The sequence below is a fragment of the Rhinoraja longicauda genome, chromosome 23 (assembly GCF_053455715.1).
Source record: "Rhinoraja longicauda isolate Sanriku21f chromosome 23, sRhiLon1.1, whole genome shotgun sequence".
NCBI classification, from domain to species: Eukaryota; Metazoa; Chordata; class Chondrichthyes; order Rajiformes; family Arhynchobatidae; genus Rhinoraja; species Rhinoraja longicauda.
Window position 1 is genome coordinate 21,550,253 of NC_135975.1, and position 20,209 is coordinate 21,570,461.

The following is a 20,209-nucleotide window of genomic DNA, read 5'->3' on the forward strand; positions in this document are numbered from 1 at the left end:
GCTAAATCTGCAGTCTTTGAACTTGGAATATGATTCAAAGCAGTTAAGCTGTACGAGAGTTCAACAAACACATTGCTATCAAACCAGAACTAGATCTGGATTACATTGCATGTTGCATATTAATATATTTGTAGAAGCTCGTGGTTGAAGCAGAAGACACACATACTTAGGAAAAATAATGTGTAGGAACTTACGTCCGAGAGTCTCAGTGGGAAAACCTGTTGGGATGTCGTCATAATAGGGTGACGGCCATGTGGTGGTTGATCCACTAGATGAGCAGAATAGAGGAACAGCAGTCTGAAAGCTTTTGGAGTTTTTTCTCTCTGAAGACAATGCTCAGCTTTCAATCTATAGTGAAAGAAAATTTTTAGTATAATTACTCATTGCCAGAAAAGAAATGGAAAACTGGTATCAGTAAAACTGACCATGAAGTTATTAAGTTGTCAATGAAATTCATTTTGCTTGTAAACATCCTGTAAGAAAGGAAATGAGAATTTAAATGTCGCATTTCGTCTCCCCGTCATACTAAGTGTTAGATATTGGGCTTGATGGTTCCATTTCAATCAGACAACAAGCAGATTGGGGTGGCTTGGTGGTGGCTTCGGTGGTTGCTGCCTTGCAGCACCCACAGCGCCAGAGACCCGGGTTCGATCCTGACTGCGGGTCTTGTCTGTACGGAGTTTATGCGTCCTCCCCTTGACCACGTGGGTTTTCTCCGAGAACTTCGGTTTCCTCCCACCATCCAAAGCCGTACAGGTTTGAAGGTTACATAGCTTTGTATAAATGTAAAAATTGTCCCTAGTGTAGTATTAATGTGCGGGGTCGGTGCAGACTTGGTGGCCGAAGGGCCCTGTTTCCACGATGTATCTCTAAAACTAAAAAGGTAAAACCGAAATTAAGATCCTAGCGACTTTATTGTTGCTGCTTTGTTGTCAATGGAAGAGTAAATTGTACTGATGTATAATGGTATCTATCTCTAGGTATCTGATCACCTTTCATACTGCGCATGGAGGCAGTCTTGTCCTACTTTCTACAATTCTGTCCTTAAACATCTTCTGTCCTTCAGCTCCTCCAACCAGCCAGAACAAAACTCCCAGCATTTGCTCCATTGGTTACACTCTGTCAAAATTACACCTTCTCAGTAGATAGCTAGGCAGACATATGGATAGGAATGGTTTAGAAGAGAATGGACTAAATGCAGGCAAATGGGATTAGCCCAGAATGCCAACTTGGTCGGCTTGGCAGGTTGGGCCGAAGGACTCGTTTCCATGCTGTGTAGTTCTATGACTCTAATCCTTGAGAGAAGAATCTGAACTCATTATAAATGAAGAAAACAGTTGATTGGACTATATATAGTGCGACTTGTGGAATAAATATACTTCAATTTAAAATCACACGGTATAAATGTGCTGTGAATGCATTAGATGCATCAATTTTGCATATAGAACAATGGAATCAAAAATTCATTTATGCCACGTGCACATTATGGTTTCTAAAGCATTAGCTGTCTGTTTTTATGATCCAATTTAAAAAAACATGTCTATGTTATGGATCTCTTGACATTTGTTTCCTTCACATAATTGCAATAAAGGATTATATTAATTTGAAGTCTGGACTTTTTTTAACGTAGGAATATCTTCGTCCATTGCATGGAAGGCGATCAATTCCCCCAACCAGAACATTACCAAACCATACTAATTCATGTAGGAATTCATGTATCAAATAGAATAGGTTCACTTGCCATTTATTCTAATACAATGATCCAGCAATGATTACAAGATTTTGCATTCTTTTCAATAATCTATTGTGGACTTTGTTTAGGGAATATTTGGCAGGAGTGGCTCTACTTCCATCAGATGTTACCAGAGATCCATGCGCTTTACACAAAATTGCCTACTCATGCCTTAGGCATAACAGACATTTGGACAGGTATATGGATAAGAAAGGTTCCGAGGGATATGGGCAGGTGGGATTAGGGGAGATGGGGCATTTTGGTCGGCACGGGCAAATTGGTCCAAGGGGCTTACTTCCATGCTCCATGACTATCATCTATATACTAAAACTCTTGTTTGTTTGTTTGTTTGTTCCTGAACTACAGCCAAAACGGTACACGATAGCGCGACAATTTTAGGCCCACCTTACTCACCATCATCCCTTTGGTGCTAATGGAAGAAGTTTCATTGAAATCGGTGTTATACTTTTTAAGCTATTCACATTTTAAAGTTTAAATCTATCTCCTTGGGAGGGAGGATACGGGGGAGTGGGGGAAGAGGGGAGGGGAGGGTGGGGGAGGGGAGAGGGGAGAGAGGAGGGGAGAGGGGGGAGTGTTGGGAGGGGAGAGGGGGTGGGGGGAGGGGAGGAGAGAGGGGGGAGGAGAGGGTGCTGCACCAATGCAGGAGAGGTTTGGGCCCAACGGGTCCACTTGGTCTAGTTATTTATAATCTTTGGTTTATGTGTAAACTGCAATAATAAAACAACTATCTTCACTGTGAGTTGTAAGATATTGTTGCGAGATGCTAATGGGGAAAAGCAGGACAGTGAATGTGACCAGAAGCAGCATTGCATTCAGTTGCCATCTTCTTTCCATTCAGTAGTTTGTGGGAGTGTACATGTATTTAGGAAGTTAAAACCGAAGATTGGTTTGCTATAGAGATTGCTTTTGGCTAGTCGAAAAGATAGTTATGTGATGCCATTTAACCAATATTCAGGAAGTCATTGACAATAAATGGTAAAAATAGATTTCCAAATCATACTAGAGCCAGATATGAGATATGGAAAATTTGTTACATTTTTACTAAGGTCAGTAAAATATGTCACTTTCCAGGTAAGGAAGGAAATAGTGTCTGACATGTTTCTTAAAATAACTGAAAGATCTTCTCTTACTGTGGCCTTGCTACCTAAACGTAGTCAAAACTATTTTCCATTGTATGTGGGTCTATTCAGGAGCTATGCATTTTGTGATGTTTAACTAGGCTATAAAGTTTCATGTTCAGTATGAATAAATACCCCAAAATGGAGTTTGTGCCAGCGTCCCTTAGATTGCGTTTTTTTTTTTTTTTTTAAAGCACAAAGAAAGCTCATTGTTATCTGAATGCTTGTTTTGAGTTCTACATCATGTTTACTTAATATCAAAGTAAGTTAAGTTCTGATGGGGAAGACGGGCAGGTATTTGTAATAGAATGCTTGAATGGAATTGTAAACCAGAAGAAAGAAGAACCACTCGTTTTCACTGAGGAGATTGCACATCTGTCAACTAATAACACCAGCTGATTGCAAAGATAATGCTTGGTCTTCCTTTACTTTATATCTGCTGTTTCACAAGTGGTTTCAGCAGAAATTTGGAGCTTTGTTTCAGATTTTTTTAATATGTTTCTCAAAACAAATGCAGTTTTGGGCATAATTAGCATTCAAATTGTGGGTCTTCTTCCAAACAGCAACTCAGCTCTCCGTTCCAGATCCAGTTCCAATTCAGGTTTTGAACTCAGTCATATGGCATAATGTAGAAGAATGACCTGTACTATTGCGCCGTTCCTTATGAATGACCAATTTTCAGAATAAAGTTGGTTGATTACACTGAATGGAGTTTGCTATAATGCTACCCTGAAATTTATGCAAGCTTCAGACTTTAAAATTGTTAATAATTTATAAGATAATGGTCTTAAGGGAATTGTAAACAAAGTTAAATTTGTTTTCCAGCACTGCCAGTAGTAATTGTTAGGCAGTGATACTTGGTGGTTTGTGTTAGATACCACAATAAAATTATTTTATAATTCATGCATCAGTGTAGTACAAGAGCATGCTTTATATTGAACACTGCTGCGATGAGAAATTTTTAGATATTAGTTTCAAACACAGACAATTTGAGTCATTTCTGAAGAGAATGGAGTTTTTATCTGTTTAATCTTGTGAAGATCTAAATAGCTGTTTACTATTTTCAATTACAATAAACTCTAGATATTTGGAAAATATAGTTTTACTATTTTACGATACGATACGATATTACTTTATTTATCCCAGGAGGGAAATTGATGTGCCAACAGTCATAAAAACAGAAAATACATGATACATGAAATTAAAGTGAGGAGTGGAAAGGATTGGGGATGTGCAAAGGTTGGGGAGGGTAGTCAGTCTCAGTCTCCCCCACGACAGAACACATTTTCCTTGGTTTCAATAGTCAATAGTCAATAGTCGTTTATTTGCCACATACACATAAATGTGTAGTGAAATGAAACACTACCCGCAGTTGAAACACTAAGACCAATAAGAATAATCAATAAAAATGCAATAACACATACAATCATACACTAACACCAAAGAAAAGAAACACCCATCACAGTGAGTCTCCTCCAGTCCCTTCTCACTGTGATGGAAGGCCAGAATGTCTTTTCTCTTCCCTGCCGTCTTCTCCCGAGGTCAGGCTGTTGAACTTGCCACGTCGGGGCGGTCGGGGCTCCCGACATTGAAGCCCCCGCTGGGCGGTGAAAATCCCGCGGCCTATTCCAGGCCGCGCCGAACGGTGAAAGGTTCGCGGCGGGCCGACCCAAGCCCCGCGATTCGGGGCGGGCGAAGACGCTGCCGCTGCCGGAGCTCCCGATGTCGGCCCCCACCCAGGGGCCTGCGAGCTTCCGACGTCCACGCGGCCCGCGCCGGAGCCTCCGGAGACGAGTCGCAGCCGCTCCCGCAGCATCCACAGGCAGCCAGCGCCGCAGTTGGTGAGTCCGGGCCGCGGGCTCTGCGAACCAGAGCCCCAGGTGGTCCCAGGTGCATGGCCGGTGGTAGGCCGCAGCGGGAACGGAGACACGACACAGAAACAAAGGTCGCGTCTCCGTTCGGGAGAGAGAATTTTTTATAGTTCCCGTTCCCTCCCACCCCCTCCCCCCCCCCCCCCCCCCCCACATAACATACAAACACTACACCATATTAAAACTACAATTCGTACAAAAACAACAAAAAACACAAAAGACAGACGGACTGCAGGCAAGCTGCAGCTGCGACGGCAGCGCTTTGGTTTAGCCTAACAAACAAAGTCATTGTTTGGTGCGCATGTTTGTGGGTTAATAGTACAGGGCACTACTGTGGAATGCTGTCTCAATAGTGTATCTTCCAAAGATCAAATAAAGCTGTTACTCTTCAGTAAGATTGTCAATACATGCAGGCTTGCATTGCATTGATATGACAGAAGTGTGATGTGGATTGGAATGGCTCGGATGCTCTGCTCATCTTTATCCTTCAGGAATGTTATAACTGTTTGCCTCGGGAAGGAATCTCCTGGTGAGATTGTTGAGTCTGTTTTGTTTACATTTAAACTGGTCAATCACATTATAGGGGCAGACAAAGCTCCCGGAAGCTGCATTCATGGGTAGCATGAAGGTTTTGAGGTGAGAAATAAGTCCTGGTTTATATTACATTTTGATTGAGACCAGAGATGCACGGAGACCCATATCTAACATCAGAGGCAAAATACTGCATTTACTGGAAACCTGAAATAAAAACAAAATACTAGAAACATTCTGCAGGTAAGGCTGCATTCACATGAAACGTTAGCTCTGTTTCTCTCCCCAGGTACAACCATACTGAAACCAGAAAAGGCACTAAATATTCAGCAGGCCAGAAACATCAATGCAGCGAGAAATCAAGTTAACATTTGAAGTCAATGACCTTTAACCATAATATTGACTTGAAATATAGACTCTTTCTACACAGATGATGAGCATTTCCAGGTTATTTCTCCTGGTTTAAAGCAAGTACAAGGTTTTGCAACAATAAAATTAGTGATCTGCTCTCCAGAAACATTAATATGTGCATTAACTGAGGATAAAGTTGACCTCTGCTAGAATATGCTTATGACCAAGTCGCTAGCATTCAGATATGAGGGACTGGCACATGGTGCTGGAGGATGGCTGTGATGTTGAGACTACAGCATCACTTCATGCTTGCAAGGAATTCAAGTGAGGGACAGACAGGTTAGAACAAGGTTAGATTGTGCAGAACAAGGTTATAATTAGACCCCGCATGAAAACGCTGCTATTCAAAAGTGTACTTTGTGTGAATTATCTGGTAAAAAGAGCTTTGCTCCAAGATGCAATAATACTTCCTTCCTTCTGTTAAACCATCCTTAAATTCTTTGTCTGGTGACGTATTGTCATTTTGGCAAGAAGCAAAGTTGGCAGTTTTCTGTTCATTGGTCACTGCCTTATTAAACAGCAATCCAGCTGTATGAAAATATACCTTCAAAATAACGTCAATTGAAGATATTTAAGTCGTTTGTGCCTCTTTGCACGAGATGGAAATTGGTATGATTACACCAATTCTTGGAATATAAAATAAAATAGGAACAAAGCTTTGCCAGGTCAGCAGCTGGAGCAGAATCAGGAATCTTCATTCACACGTCATTGTGATAGGTTTAAAAAAACAAACAAACTTAATAAATAAAACAATTTTGAGGAGTGGGGGATCTACCCTTTACTCCACGCACATGGTGATTGTCCCCACAGACACATCCTCAAACCCGACCACAGTTTCCAACACTCAGACTCTGACAGCGTGAAATTCTTGTGGAGGAAGGAACTGAAGATGCTGGTTTAAACCGAAAATAGACATAAAATCGCAATTCTTCGGGGAGTGTGTACCACATGAAGAAGAATTTCACCTTAGATAGACACAAAATGCTGCAGTAACTCAGCGGGACAGGCAGCATCTCTGGAGAGGAATGGGTGTCGTTTCGGTTCGAGACCAGCCTGAACAAGGGTCTCGACCCGAAACGTCACCCATACCTTCTCTCCAGAGATGCTGCCTGTCCCGCTGAATTACTCCAGAATTTTGTGTCTATTTAGGGTGAAATTCTTCTTCATGTGGTACAAACGACCTGAAGAATTGCGATAGGTGTTGGCAATTGAGGTGAAAAGTAAGATGAACTGTGAAGTCCAATGTCAGAACAATATAGGGCCTCCGTAAGTTTGTAGTTACTGCCTCTGAATATCAAGCTCGCCCAGTCAAGTTTCTGCCCCTTGGTGTACTACTCCTTTTCTTGCTGGGATAGATGAGATGTTTTCATTCTTTCACATGTTGTGAAAGGTTGTGTTTTCTTTCAAACCTGCATCCACTATTTCTACAACAAATGTCACAGTAGTTTTTAGAAAAGGTTGTTTTGATAAGTAGTGACCTGTGCTTTGAACTAGAGTTGGCAGGGTGATGTTTTGAGTTCTGTTCGGGGCATAGCATATTTCGACCATCATCAACTGCACAGATTCAACTGATTTACAAACAACGAGGTTAGAACAACGTGATATCTCTCTTGGAAATCCACATCAGTTTTGGCGTGAATAGATATTTGCAGTTAAGGCAGATGAAAAACCTTACGTAATGATGAGAAATAAATCCTACAATGTGGAGGGCTGCAACATTACATTAGGACATTGGTTCACACCTACTGCGAAAGCTAGAGATTATTTTTAACAACAACGTGCTGGTATGGTGTAGAAGCACTGTCATGCTCAAAGAAGAAAGGCCACACTTGTGCTTTCCAAGAGACGATGGTAATAATAATAATAATAATAATAATATATTTATTTTATATAGCGCCTTATCACATGCTCAAAGCGCTTTACAAATACATTTAACATAGAGACAAACAGACAAACTATCCTGACGGAAAAGCGGCGAATACTCAACGCCAGCGTCCTCTCACGTCAGGGTCCGGCAGCAGACATCAAAAAGCACAAGACACACAGATACAATTTTTTACACAAAACAGCCATCACAGTGATTGCTCCAGGCATACCCTCACTGTGATGGAAGGCAAAGTCTTATCTCCTCCTCATTCTTCTCCCGTGGCGCCACGAGGCAGTCGAGGCTCCCAACCCCTTGAAGCCCCCACCGGGCGATGTAAAGTCCCAGGGCCGAGCCACGCAGGGCGATGAAAGTCCTGAGCCCCCACCGGGCAATGTAAAGTGCCGCGGCCGAGCCACGCAGGGCGATGAGAGTCCTGAGCCCCCACCGGGCGATGTAAAGTGCTGCGGCCGAGCCACGCAGGGCGATGAAGGGCCTGCGGGCGGGTTGATCGTACCTTGCGTTTCGGGGCGGTCGAAGCTGCTACGGCTGGAGCTCCCAAACACCGGTCGCCAGCCAGGGACCTGCGAGCTCCTGATGTTGCGGTCTGCAGGGCCCACGGCCGAAGCTTCCGAGATGGTAAGTCCAGGCCCTGCGACCGGAGTCTTCGAGGTCGATCCCAGCTGGAGGCCGCCGACTCCACGATGTTAGGCCGTAGCGCGAACGGAGATACGACACAGTAAAGGTCGCATCTCCGTTGAGGAGGAGATTGAAAAAAAAGGTTTCCCCCAACCCCCCCACCACCCCCCCACATACACAGAATTAAAAATAAAACAAAACGTACATTTAAGAACGACAATGACAAAAAAACACAAAAAAAAAACGGAGAGACTGCCGGTGAGCCGCATGGTGGAATAAAGGTCACGGGGTCAATGTAATGTCTGTTGGGGAATCACATGTATCATGGGTTCTGTCATTTACCCTTGAAGTGCAAGGTCCAGTAATATTTATCATTACTTACAAATGAACTAACAGGCCTCAAGGCACTTTGGGATATAGAATCATACAGCATGAAAACAGGCCTGACAGCCCAATTTGCTTATGGCAACCAAGGTGCCCCTCTAAACTACTCCTGTTGGCTGTGTTTGGCCCAAATCACTCACAACCGTTGCTATTCATCTACCTGTCTAGATGTCTTTTAAATTTTGTTATTGTACCTGCCTCAACTACTTCCTCTGGCAATTTGTTCCATATACCCACATCCTCTGTGTGAAAAGTTTTCCCTTTGGTTTCCAATTAATCTTTCCCCTCTCACTTTAAATCGATCCTCTCTAGTTCTCGATTGAGTTGGTGTGAAAGAATTGGTTGGTTCAGGATTCTGACAGAAGTGGGGAAGATGCCATTCTTATTTTGTGTGTATCTGATCTTACAAGCTCCTGCAATTTCTCCCAGAAGGTAGAAGAGAGAAAAGGGAATGGCCAGGGTGACAGACGACTTTGCCGATACTTCCAGCCTTCTTGATGCAATGCACCATGACGGTGGGCTGAATATAAGGACGTGACGAGCCTGTGATGAACTGTGCTATGTTCACCGCTCTCTGCAGGTTCAGTTGGTCAACAGCAGAGCAGTTCCATACCAGGCAGAGATGCATCCCATCCACATATTTTCTATGGCACATTTGTAGAATTCGAGAGATTCTGCATGGCCATACAGAATCCCAAGAAAGTAAATGACCTAATGCTCTTGATCACCACATCAGTGTGAAGTGACTAGACTCAGGGGCTAATAGAGTTTAATTCAGAGAAAGGTGAGGTTCTGTATTTGGGAAGTCAAACCAGGGCAGGACCTTCACTGAACAGTAGGCAGCCAGAGAGTGTTGTAGAGCCGAGGGACTGAGGTGTACAAGTACATAGTTCCATGAAAGCGGTATTACAGATGGATAGGGACCTGAAAATTCTGTATTTTAGGATATTGAGTTGCCCGTCCCACCTGTCTTTCAATCTTGTCTCGGTGACAGCATCAATATCATAGAACCACATGCTAGTTAAAACTTTGCATTCATCTACCTTACAATTTGGATTCCTTGTATTAAAATAGATGCAATTTATTTTTGCATTGTGCTCATGTGCATTTACTAATGTTCTTGTGGAGTAACTTGGTACATATGTTTTAGGTATGTTGTTGAGCTAATCATGAGTGAGTACAATAACACACATATGCTAGAATTGTAGGTATATTCCAAGGTTAAGTTATGAAGAAAAATAATATGAACTTGGGTTTGTTCCCTCAAATTTAGAAGGTTACACTTGGATTGCAGTTGTCAAGACATGAAGGATATCCTCATTCCCTCTATCCTATTTCTGTTCATTAAGGAGTGTTGGACAGGGGATTTGGCTTCAAAAGTTGGAACTGGACCTTTCTAGAGTGGTCAGGAAGCAATTCTGCAACCAAAGGATGCAGAACATCTGTTGGAACTCTTCTCTGAAATAGACATTGATGGTTGGTCAGTTGCTAATGTTAAAATCTGAGGGATATTTGCTGAGTATAAATGTCAAAGGATGAAGAATTTCATCGATCTGGTTCCCGTGCACATTGACAATTAACCACTCTCAACTCTTGAACAAGGTACGATCACATGACCATCAGAGGTTATATCACAGATGAACCATAGTCTCACTGAATGGAACAAAAGATTCAATGTAGCAAAGGGTAGTACTTGGTACTTTGCAGCTGCTTTGTATTCATTCCTTTCTCAGGCACATAAATGTCTTTGGTACTCTCGATGAAAGCATAACTATCAGCCTTGGCCAGTGAAATAGAAGGTCAATTTGTTTCAACCTGAGTGAGAACAGTAATCATATATGTATTTGCACATGCAACACGAACATTTCAATCATTAAAGAGGAAGGCAGCTTCTGACCAATGTCAAAAACCCATTCTTTTCCCACAGTTTTGACCACAATATCCAATTGCTAAGCAGTCAGGCAAGAACATCCAATCAGACATAATAGCTGTTGAAAATATATGATCGTCTCAAATTTCTGATGTAGAAAGAATTTGCTTGTTTCCAAAATATGATCTAGAAATCCTATTGCCAGGAAAAAACATTTTTTGATGCTTTGCAAAAGAGTCATAATTTGATTTCAGGAAGCAAACTGTACATTTATGCAGGCAGTGTTCTGTAGTGAACTGTACCGCATTCACCCATATGCAAGACTGCTGGGTGAGTGGCCCTGGCAACAGGGAGAGCATGCCTGCCCCTCACTTAACTTATATGGCCTGAGCTTGCAGTCAGAGATCTGCAGTTTCCCTAGATTGTCCATTTGTCTGCTTCGAACAATATGTCCTTTCATCTTTAAACATTGTTTGGGGTGGGTGGGCGGGGGGGGGGGGGGGGGGGGGGGGGAGATGATGAAAAGTTGGTTATGATTGCAATGGTCATTGCCCCACTGCAACTAACAATGCATGGTTCCTGTTGGTCACTGGACACATATGCGCACTTGTTCCTGTCACCTACTCATGGGCAAATCTATCCCAAAGCCATTCCACTTGGAAAGCAGAGATGCCAGTATAACTTCGGTCGCACTGTAAAGTTCACGATTCTCACTCAATTCTGCAAATAAAATGTGTGGCTTTTGTATTTCATTGACCAGACATCTGAGATTTCCAATGCTTGTGCTCACAAAGCATTGCATGTCATTGGCATAAAGAAATTGCTCAAGTACGATCATGAAAAAATTGATATGGGTCACCTACATAGCATCGTTCTGGTGGATCTTACAGTCATAGAGTGATACAGTGTGGAAACAGGCCCTTCAGCCCAACTTGCCCACACCAACCAATATGTCCATTTTCTACATTAGTTCCACTTGCCTGCATTTGGCCCATATCCCTCTAAACCTTTCCTATCCATGTACTTGTCTAATTGCTTCTTAAACATTGCGATAGTCCCTGCCTCAACTACCTCCTCTGGCAGCTCGTTCCATACACTCACCACCCTATGTGTGAAAGGCTACGCCTCAGATTCCTTTAAAATCGTTCCCCCTTCACCTTAAACCTATGCTCTCTGGTTCTCGATTTTCCCTACTCTGGGCGAGAGACTCTGTGCATCCACCCAATCCTTTCCTCTCTTGATTTTATACACTTCTATAAGATCACCCCTTATCCTCCTAGGCTCCAGGGAATAGAGTCTCAGCATACTCTCCTATAGCTCAGACCCTTGAGTCCTGGCAACATCCTTGTAAATCTTCCCTGCACTCTTTCCACTTGATAACATCTTTCCTATAACATTCCTATAGTACCCAGAACTGACACAATACTCTAACCAATGTCTTATATAACATGAAGGTAGACACAAAAAGCTGGAGTAACTCAGCGGGACAGGCAGCATCTCTGGAGAGAAGGAATGGGTGACGTTTCAGGTCGAGACCCTTCTCCATCCAAAATGTCACCCATTCCTTCTCTCCACAGATGCTGCCTGTCCCACTGAGTTACTCCAGCTTTTTATGTCTATCTTGGGTTTAAACCAGCATCTGCAGTTCCTTCTTACATATTTCGTCTCATATAATATGACCTCTTAACTTCTATACTCAATACTGATTGATGAAGGCCAATATGTCTTTTTTCTGTGATGCCATCTTCAACGAACTATGTATCTGCACTCCTAGATCCCTCTGCTCAGCAACACTCCCTAGAGCCCAACCGTTCACTGTGTAGGTCCTGCCCATGTTAGATCTTCCAAAATGCAACACCTCATATTCCTCTGTATTAAATTCCATCAACCATTCCTCAGCCCACCTGGCTACCCAATCAAGATCCTGCTGCAATTTTGGACAACCATTTTCACTATCTGCAATACAACCCACTTTTGTATCATCTATAAACTTGCTAATCTTGCCATGTACATTCTCATCGACGATATTTCTTTCTGTGCACTGCTGTTCAGATGCACACTGAATTATCCTTTCACCACCAACTTTAAAGAAGTGTGATATAAAAGTTTTGCCTTTCAAACTTTTTGCATTATGAGATGTTGCAGGGGAGCAACAGAAGCAAGTGCCTTACATCTATGCCAATTACCTTCAACTAGCTGCCTATTTCCTCCTCCCGTGTTTTACTTTTAAAAGCTGTAGTTGGTCCTGCCTTCACCATTGCTTCCAATAACACAAAACCAGACCTAGCAAACCCGCATTTAAAACAAATCTCAGTGCTCCCATTTGTTTTTTGATGTCTTTAATTCTGTCGTTTGTCATGAATAGTAAACATTGTACGTCCAGTTTACATTTCTAATCCATCATAATTTGAACACTTTTACCAATTCTCGAGGTATTTTTATATTTATAGTTCTTTTGTCAGCATTTATCCAAAAACCTATGGCTTTGTGTCCCTGGTCTCGTGTTGATAACTCTCCTCAGCAAGCATTCCAAGGTGTGACCTGCTATCTAAAGTAAGACATCCAGAATTGGATGCAATACTTTTAACTGGAATAAATTTATTGTGGAAAAACATTACAGTTTTTCGCAATAAAAGCCCTCTCCACAATTATATTCATTCTCTCAGACATGTTAGTCTACACCTTTACCTCTTCACACTGTGGCATGATCCCTAGTTCACAATGTAATCATCGCAAGGAAATCTGAAGAATCATTCTGAAGAAGGGTCTCGATCCGAAACAACACCTATTCCTTTTCTCCACAGACGCTTCCTAACCCGCTGAGTTACTTCACCTTTTTGTGTCTATCTTAAGGATTTTTATCCGTTTCTCTGTTTAATGCCCCAACAACTCCAACATTAAATTATCTGCAAGCCCCAGATGACCCAGAATATGTGCTCCACATAATATCCCACCCGCTTTTCCTCAGTCATGGACCCCCTCCACCTTTCTGATTGCTGTTAGTTCCTCTTTCTCTCTGTCCATTGCAGAATACATTCACTGTTTCCCCACTTGGAAATACGCTGAAAGAATCCCTTCCATTCTACCTTCAAAACATTTCGGAAAATTTACACTCTGCCTGTAGTTACCAACCTGCTTCCAGCTTTCTTCCCAAAGGATTTCCTTTCTGAGATAAGCACTGTGCAAGCGGTCACCACTGTTGTTCTGATAAAGCCTTATTGCAGGTTAATTATTGATGAATAATGGAAATATTTTGTTCATTTGCTTTCTGCGGTTGCTGGCATTATCGAATGAACTTATTAAACCTGCCTCGTACAGAACTGTAGCTGTTGGAACGTTGACCTGGAAATGGAACATTGAAGCCAAATGCTGAAGTTGGCTGAAGGCAGGACACTTGTTATCAAACAATCAGTGTAATGCCTCAGCTACTGTGTAGACAGCTGCAGGTTTTAGAATTGATTAAATACCTTCAGTACTGAATAAACATCGCACAGAATTGTAAGACCCCAGGCACTTTTAAGTAAAAGGTTCGATGTCATACTTGATGTTAAGGGTTGAGTGTTTTAAGGATAAAAGGACGTTTGTGGGTTAAGTTGTGGACGCTATGGAAACAATTGAAGTTTGAATATACATTGGGAAAAATGAATGCACATCGTGGCATCCACTGGTCATCCATGGCTGAAAATTGGATTAGATGAAACAGATTTTGTTTTGCTCGGTATTTAGTGAGGAGATTATCACAGGGGTGATTTTGTCATGGGACTGTAGCACTATTAAAACTGCACTACAGTGATGATTGAAGTGTGATCCCAAAATGATACTTAGCATAATAGTGTTAAAACCTACTGCTGTCTAGAGGTTAAGTGCATAAGATGATTGTTCTTGTAACAGATGGTTAGTTCAGTGCAATTGGTGATGATATTTTATTGCTTCTTAGCTGAGTAGATAGCCCCGAGCTTTCCTTCTCCAAATACCTTGCTGCTATCCTTTCATTATGAACTGATCAGACTGTGACACCTCTTTGGCAAAGGGAGAATGCAGGATTCTAAGTGGGAAAAAAACATAGAAGTCTGCAACATGTATTTGATTCTGTGTGTTTCCAGACCAATCCATTTTTAATTTCCGCCCATACGATGCTACCTGCCTGTGCTCAACATTCGGCTCTGACGGCATAGCCTTGCACACGTCTGCAGGAATGCACAGGTAACAGGGGTTAAGACAGTGCCTTCTGCAAGGGTGCAATGGAGGATACAATTGCATTCACGTGCTCAAGAGGAACAGGAGAAAGAAGAGCAGAAATGGGCCTTTCTGCCCTTCAAACTACCATTCATCAAGATCATGGTTGTTCTACCTTAATGCCAGTTTACAAATCCAACTTCTTCTCCTTCGGTTATGTCTAACAATTTCTGTTTGGAATGATCACAATTTGTGAGCCTTCACTGAAAAATTCCAAAGGTTCACCATTCTCCATGAAGAAATTTCTCCTCGTCTCTGTCCAAAGCCTGATCTCAGACTGTGCCTCCTGCTCACCGACTCCTTAGTCAAGGGAGATATCCTTCCTGCATCCAGCTGTCAAGCGCTTTGGTGTTTTGTAGGCTCCAGTGAGATCTGCTCTCATTCATGTCTGTCACTGGCACCTAATGCTGTAAAGTTCCCATTCAAACGTTTTTTCTGATTGGTAATCCCTTCTGTGTATCTCTCAAATTCCATTTGTTATAACGTTCAGTCGAGCTTTTCCACAGTATTACTGCACATTGGGTTTTTGCAAGATGAAACAAGAGTGACTCCTTTAACGAAATGAACGTATGTAAACGGTTATTAAAGATGAGGGAGCGGGGGCCTGGAAAGAAGAAGTCATTAAAGAAACGAAGGACGTGTGAGGTATTTTGGACATAGGTCGGGGGGGATTGGACTAGGGGCGATAGGATGGATAGTAAAGATGAGGGAGTGGGGGTCTGAAGAAGGGTTTCGACTTGAAACGTCACCTATTCCTTTTATCCAGAGATGCTGTCTGACCCGCTGAGTTACTCCAGCGTTTTCTGTCTTGAAAAGATTAGATTTTTGATTTGCTATACCAGGAAAAATATAATATGATATAAGATATTTTCTAGCTTCATTTGGGAAGACAGATTAGAACTGTAAAGCTGGAGGAAGAATAGAGGTAAACCATATGAAATTCAGTTGCAGGTTGGAGTTTGTTTTCCATGTTTAGTTTGTTTTGGGATTTATGTCATAGGCTTCCATGATTACTTCCTTTAGGAAATAAAAGAAACTGAAACAGGAGTAGACCAATGAGCACCTTAAGCCTTCTTCACCACTCAATGTACAATTGTGGCTGATTCAGTCTTGGCCTTAACATTACACACTTGTAGTTGAATGACTCCAAGTCAACTCTGCCCCCACAAATCTCTCAGGTGGCGAGTTGCAAACTCAGTCAGTGTCCTGAGGGAACTGATTCCCCCTCGTCTTGGACTCCTGATAGATGACCACTTATTCTAAAGCAATTGTTGCCCTAATTCTAGAGACCCCCAAGGAGAGAAAATGTTCCTCTTAACATCCATCCTGTCAAATCCCCTCAAAATCTTATCTGTTGCAATAATCTCACCTCTCATCCTTCTAAACTCCAGTGAATAGTGGCCCAGCCTGCTCAGCCTCTCTCAAAATCCACCCTTCATCCCAGGAATCAACATGATGAACATTGTCTTCTCTGTCCCTCATACAAGTTTACCTTTGTCTATGGAGATAAAAAATGTATGTCCATTTCAGCTGTGGTCTCAAGAACACCCTGTAAATTTTACCCAACTTCCCTACAAACTCCAAGAAATAAAGGTCAACGTTCCATTCATCTTTCTAATTACTTTCTATACTTCCATGCCAATACATTGTGCTTCGTGCACTCAGATGCTAATTCTCTGTGCAGCAACCCTTGTAATATCATCTATTTAAGTATTAAATTCATCTTTTCATTCTTGCTTCCAAAGTTAGTCACATTTTCCCATATTATACTCCATCAGGTAACTCACCCACTTACACAACCTGCCTGGATCCCTTTGCAGACTGTGATGTTCTCAGAACTTGCTCATCCCCACCTATCATGGTATCATCAACCCCTTCATCTGTCATTAATACAGATTGGACATGTTTGAGGCTCCAGCAGTGATTCCTGTTGTACCCAGCTAGATACTGATTGCCTATCTGACAATGGCCTATTTATCCCACGTCTCTGTTTCCATTAATTAACCACCCTCTCATCCATTTAACATTTTGCCTCAACCACTTCACTCATCTTATGCAGTAACCTTTTATTTGACACCTTGACAAATTGCTTCCAGATGTCTTCTGATTGCCCTTTATCCATGTTTGTTACAAACTTAAAAGAACGCTCACAAATGTATCAAATACAATTCCGCTTTCATTAAGTCATTTACTCAGCTTGGTGGACCTGATTTTTTAAATGACTACTCATTTAACGGCACGGTTTAACGACTCAGGTTCGATCCTGACTACGGGTGCTGTCTGTACGGAGTTTGTACGTTCTCCCCGTGACCTGCATGGGTTTTCTCCGAGATCTTCGGTTTCCCCCCACACTCCAAGTGTTAATGTGGAGTGTTAATGTGTTAATGTGCAGGGATCGCTGGGCGGCACGGACCCGGTGGGCCGAACGGCCTGTTTCCGCGCTGTATCTGTAAATCTAAATCTAAATACTTCCATAATAATGGATTCCAGCGTTTTCCCAATGATGGACGTTAGGTTATTTGACCTATAGTTTTGGTTTCCTCCTTTTCTTGAATAGTGTTGTTATACTTGAGCTTTCCAACCCTCTTGGATCTCTCTGGAATCAGGGTAACAACCAAGGCATGCACACACACCCATATGCCACTGTGTTAAGGGAATATGCCAGATTTTAGCCCAATTTATTTACCTGGTGGAATGTTTTATACCAGGAGGCAATGGGATAAATTCTTGGGTTTTCAAATATACTAGACTGCTAATCCAAAAGATGAATTATTGTGTTGTGTGTTGTGAGATAAAGATGATTTCTTTGGGCTGATAATGATTTTTCACATTGTAGAAAATGGCCATTCTATAGTACAGAACATAACAATACTTTCTTTGTAGATTCTTAATTGGACTAAGAAGGGAGAAACTAATCACCAGCAGTCATTTTTAATAGTTTTAAAAATAGAATTCATTTACTTCAATTATATCACATGATATTTATTCTTGTCTGTTGTACTCTTAATGTGGAACCAAAAGTGTGGGTGTTGGTTGACCAATGATCATCTTCTTCTGTGGAGGCGATACAAGTAAGAATAGATTTGAATTGCATTGTCTCCAAGATGACAGGCGTGATGATGAACAATAAGGACCAAGGACAACATTTATGGCAAACTCACTGCTCTGATGCCCATGTTACGTGCTCCACTGTTTCCCAGGAGTAGATGCGTGACAGTACATATTGACATTATCTCCAACTAGGTTTGGACCAAAGATAATAGAGCAGAGCAAGATAGACCACTCGACCCTATAAACCGTAGTATCTCATGGTGCCATTTTAGGAGGCAGAAACTTGCAGAAACATTCAAAAAGAAAAATAACAAAAATCTGTGAATTGATAGATGAGATATATTCTGCATTTTAATGGTATCATCACACATACTGTTCCCCCAAAACACTGATTACACTGCGAGAGGCACAGCGGACGGTGGGTTTTGCCTACTAAAATGGCTCCTTTGCGTACAACACTTCAGTGTAGGTGATTTCGACAGAGTGGTCTATCTTGCTGTGCTCTATTATCTTTGGTTTGGACCCCATTGTTCTAATGAGTGTTTTGATGGGAAACAGTCAGAATTTGTTCATGTTCAACATTCCGCTCTAAGCCAGCTAGATATAAATGTTCTACTAATGCACTTTTACAAGTTACCAAACTCTGAATGTTGAAGACCTGCAATTACAATAGCTGAGATGAAGGTGACCTTGCATAATGTGTAAAGTAAAATTCAGTGAATTAATTTGGAATAACAGATTTCCATTTGTAATAGTTGAAAAACGTTACTGTCAAAACACTTTAGCAATTCAATAGCTACAATGTTTTTAGAAGCAGTTCTAACATTAATATGGTAGTTTTGATTCATTCCGTTATTCATGTAATGTGACCCATCCCCAAGGATGATCAGCAAAGATTTTGTGCAGATTTTTGAAACATTAAAAATTGTTCTTCCCTTTCTTTTCTTCCACTTTGGTTTCAATAAATGTACTTTCTTCTGCAGTCTTAAGCAGTTTTGTCTTTTGCTATTTCATCTGAGACAAAGAAACCAAATTGCTGTCGTAAGAGGTTTAGTTGTAAAAGGTCTGGCTGCTGTTCAGTCGCCATGCACACGCCTGACTCTTAGCCAGCCATCGTACTTTCAGCCAAGTCCTTAAGTAACTGGCATTCCTGAACTGATTGATAGGTTTCCAACCACACATTGGAGAGAGTGGTCATTGGATCTCCCTCCCACTGCTTGCATCTGGTGGCAAGCTCAAATTCAGAGTTCTGGGGAGAAGTCCAGGCCCAAACACTCACTGGGATATAATTATGTGAACAGACTCTAATGTTCATTAGCCAAGAAATCTTAATTGCATAATGCTGTTTTCTTTCCTTGGCATCACGAAACTGAAAAATACGATGTTTTGGAGTGAAATGTGATAACAACTATTTGGGGGGCTGCTTTCTCTTTCACTCCATCCCAAGTGTGAGCCTCGCTTGTGGGAAAAACGCCTTTTGAAACATTGGATCATGGTGTGTCAGGAGTGGTTTTCCCCAGCACAGTGATAAACTGTTTCCCTTATCAGATAAGTCCCTCACTTACCTTTCTTCATTCACCCTCTCTCATGGTGGCCTCTTAAGTGGACCCATCCATCGAGTAGAAATTGGGCGGTACGGTGGCGCAGTGGTAGAGTTGCTGCCTTACAACACCAGAGACCCGGGCTCGCTCCAGACCACAGGTGCTGTTTGTATGGAGTTTGCACCTTCTCACCGTGACCTGCGTGGGTTTTCTCCAGGATCTCTGGTGTCCTCCCACACTCCTAAGACGTACAGGTTTGCGGGTTAATAGGCTTGGTATAATTGTAAAATTGCCCCTAGTGTGTGTAGGATAGTGTTAATGTTCGGGGATCGCTAGTAAACATGGACTCAATAGGCTTAAGAACCTGTTTCCATGCTGCCTCTCTAAAACTAAAACCTAAAAACTAAAACATCAAACAAGGAAAGGTCGACCTGAAACGCCACCTATTCCTTTTCTCCAATGACCCACTGAGTTACTCCAGCATTGTGTGAATAAATTTGGTGGAAAGCAGCAGCTGCAGTTTCTTCCTACACAAGGAACCATCACTGTAAGCCCAACAATCTTGTGCCAGCCATGAGGAGCAGCCATATTTGTTTCTGCTCATCCATTCAATTGTATTGAAAAAAAGATTACAACATAGATAATGTTGAACGGTTCTGAAGTCTAATGTTGAAGTCTGAAGAAGGGTTCCAACCCGAAACATCACCCATCCTTTTTCTGACTCGCTGAGTCTGCATCCATCTACAACATAGATAACACAGGATTATTATCGCCATCCTTCTCCCTAATCCCACCCCCTCCCACCACACTCCACATCTCATGGCTTTGACCCTCACTGTGATGCTGAGCCAAATGTTAGTGTTCTCTTTTCATCATCCCTGCAACTCCAGGTACAGGACCCTAATCCTTATCCTGACCACCGTCAAAATGGAGTTCCCAT

The 20,209-nt window shown here is 42.0% G+C and overlaps 1 protein-coding gene across 2 annotated transcripts in view; it reads left to right on the forward strand.

Moving 5' to 3' along the window:
• celsr1a (cadherin EGF LAG seven-pass G-type receptor 1a) overlaps positions 1-20,209 on the forward strand; it is a 286,490-nt gene that overhangs the window by 187,008 nt on the left and 79,273 nt on the right. The window lies entirely within an intron of this gene.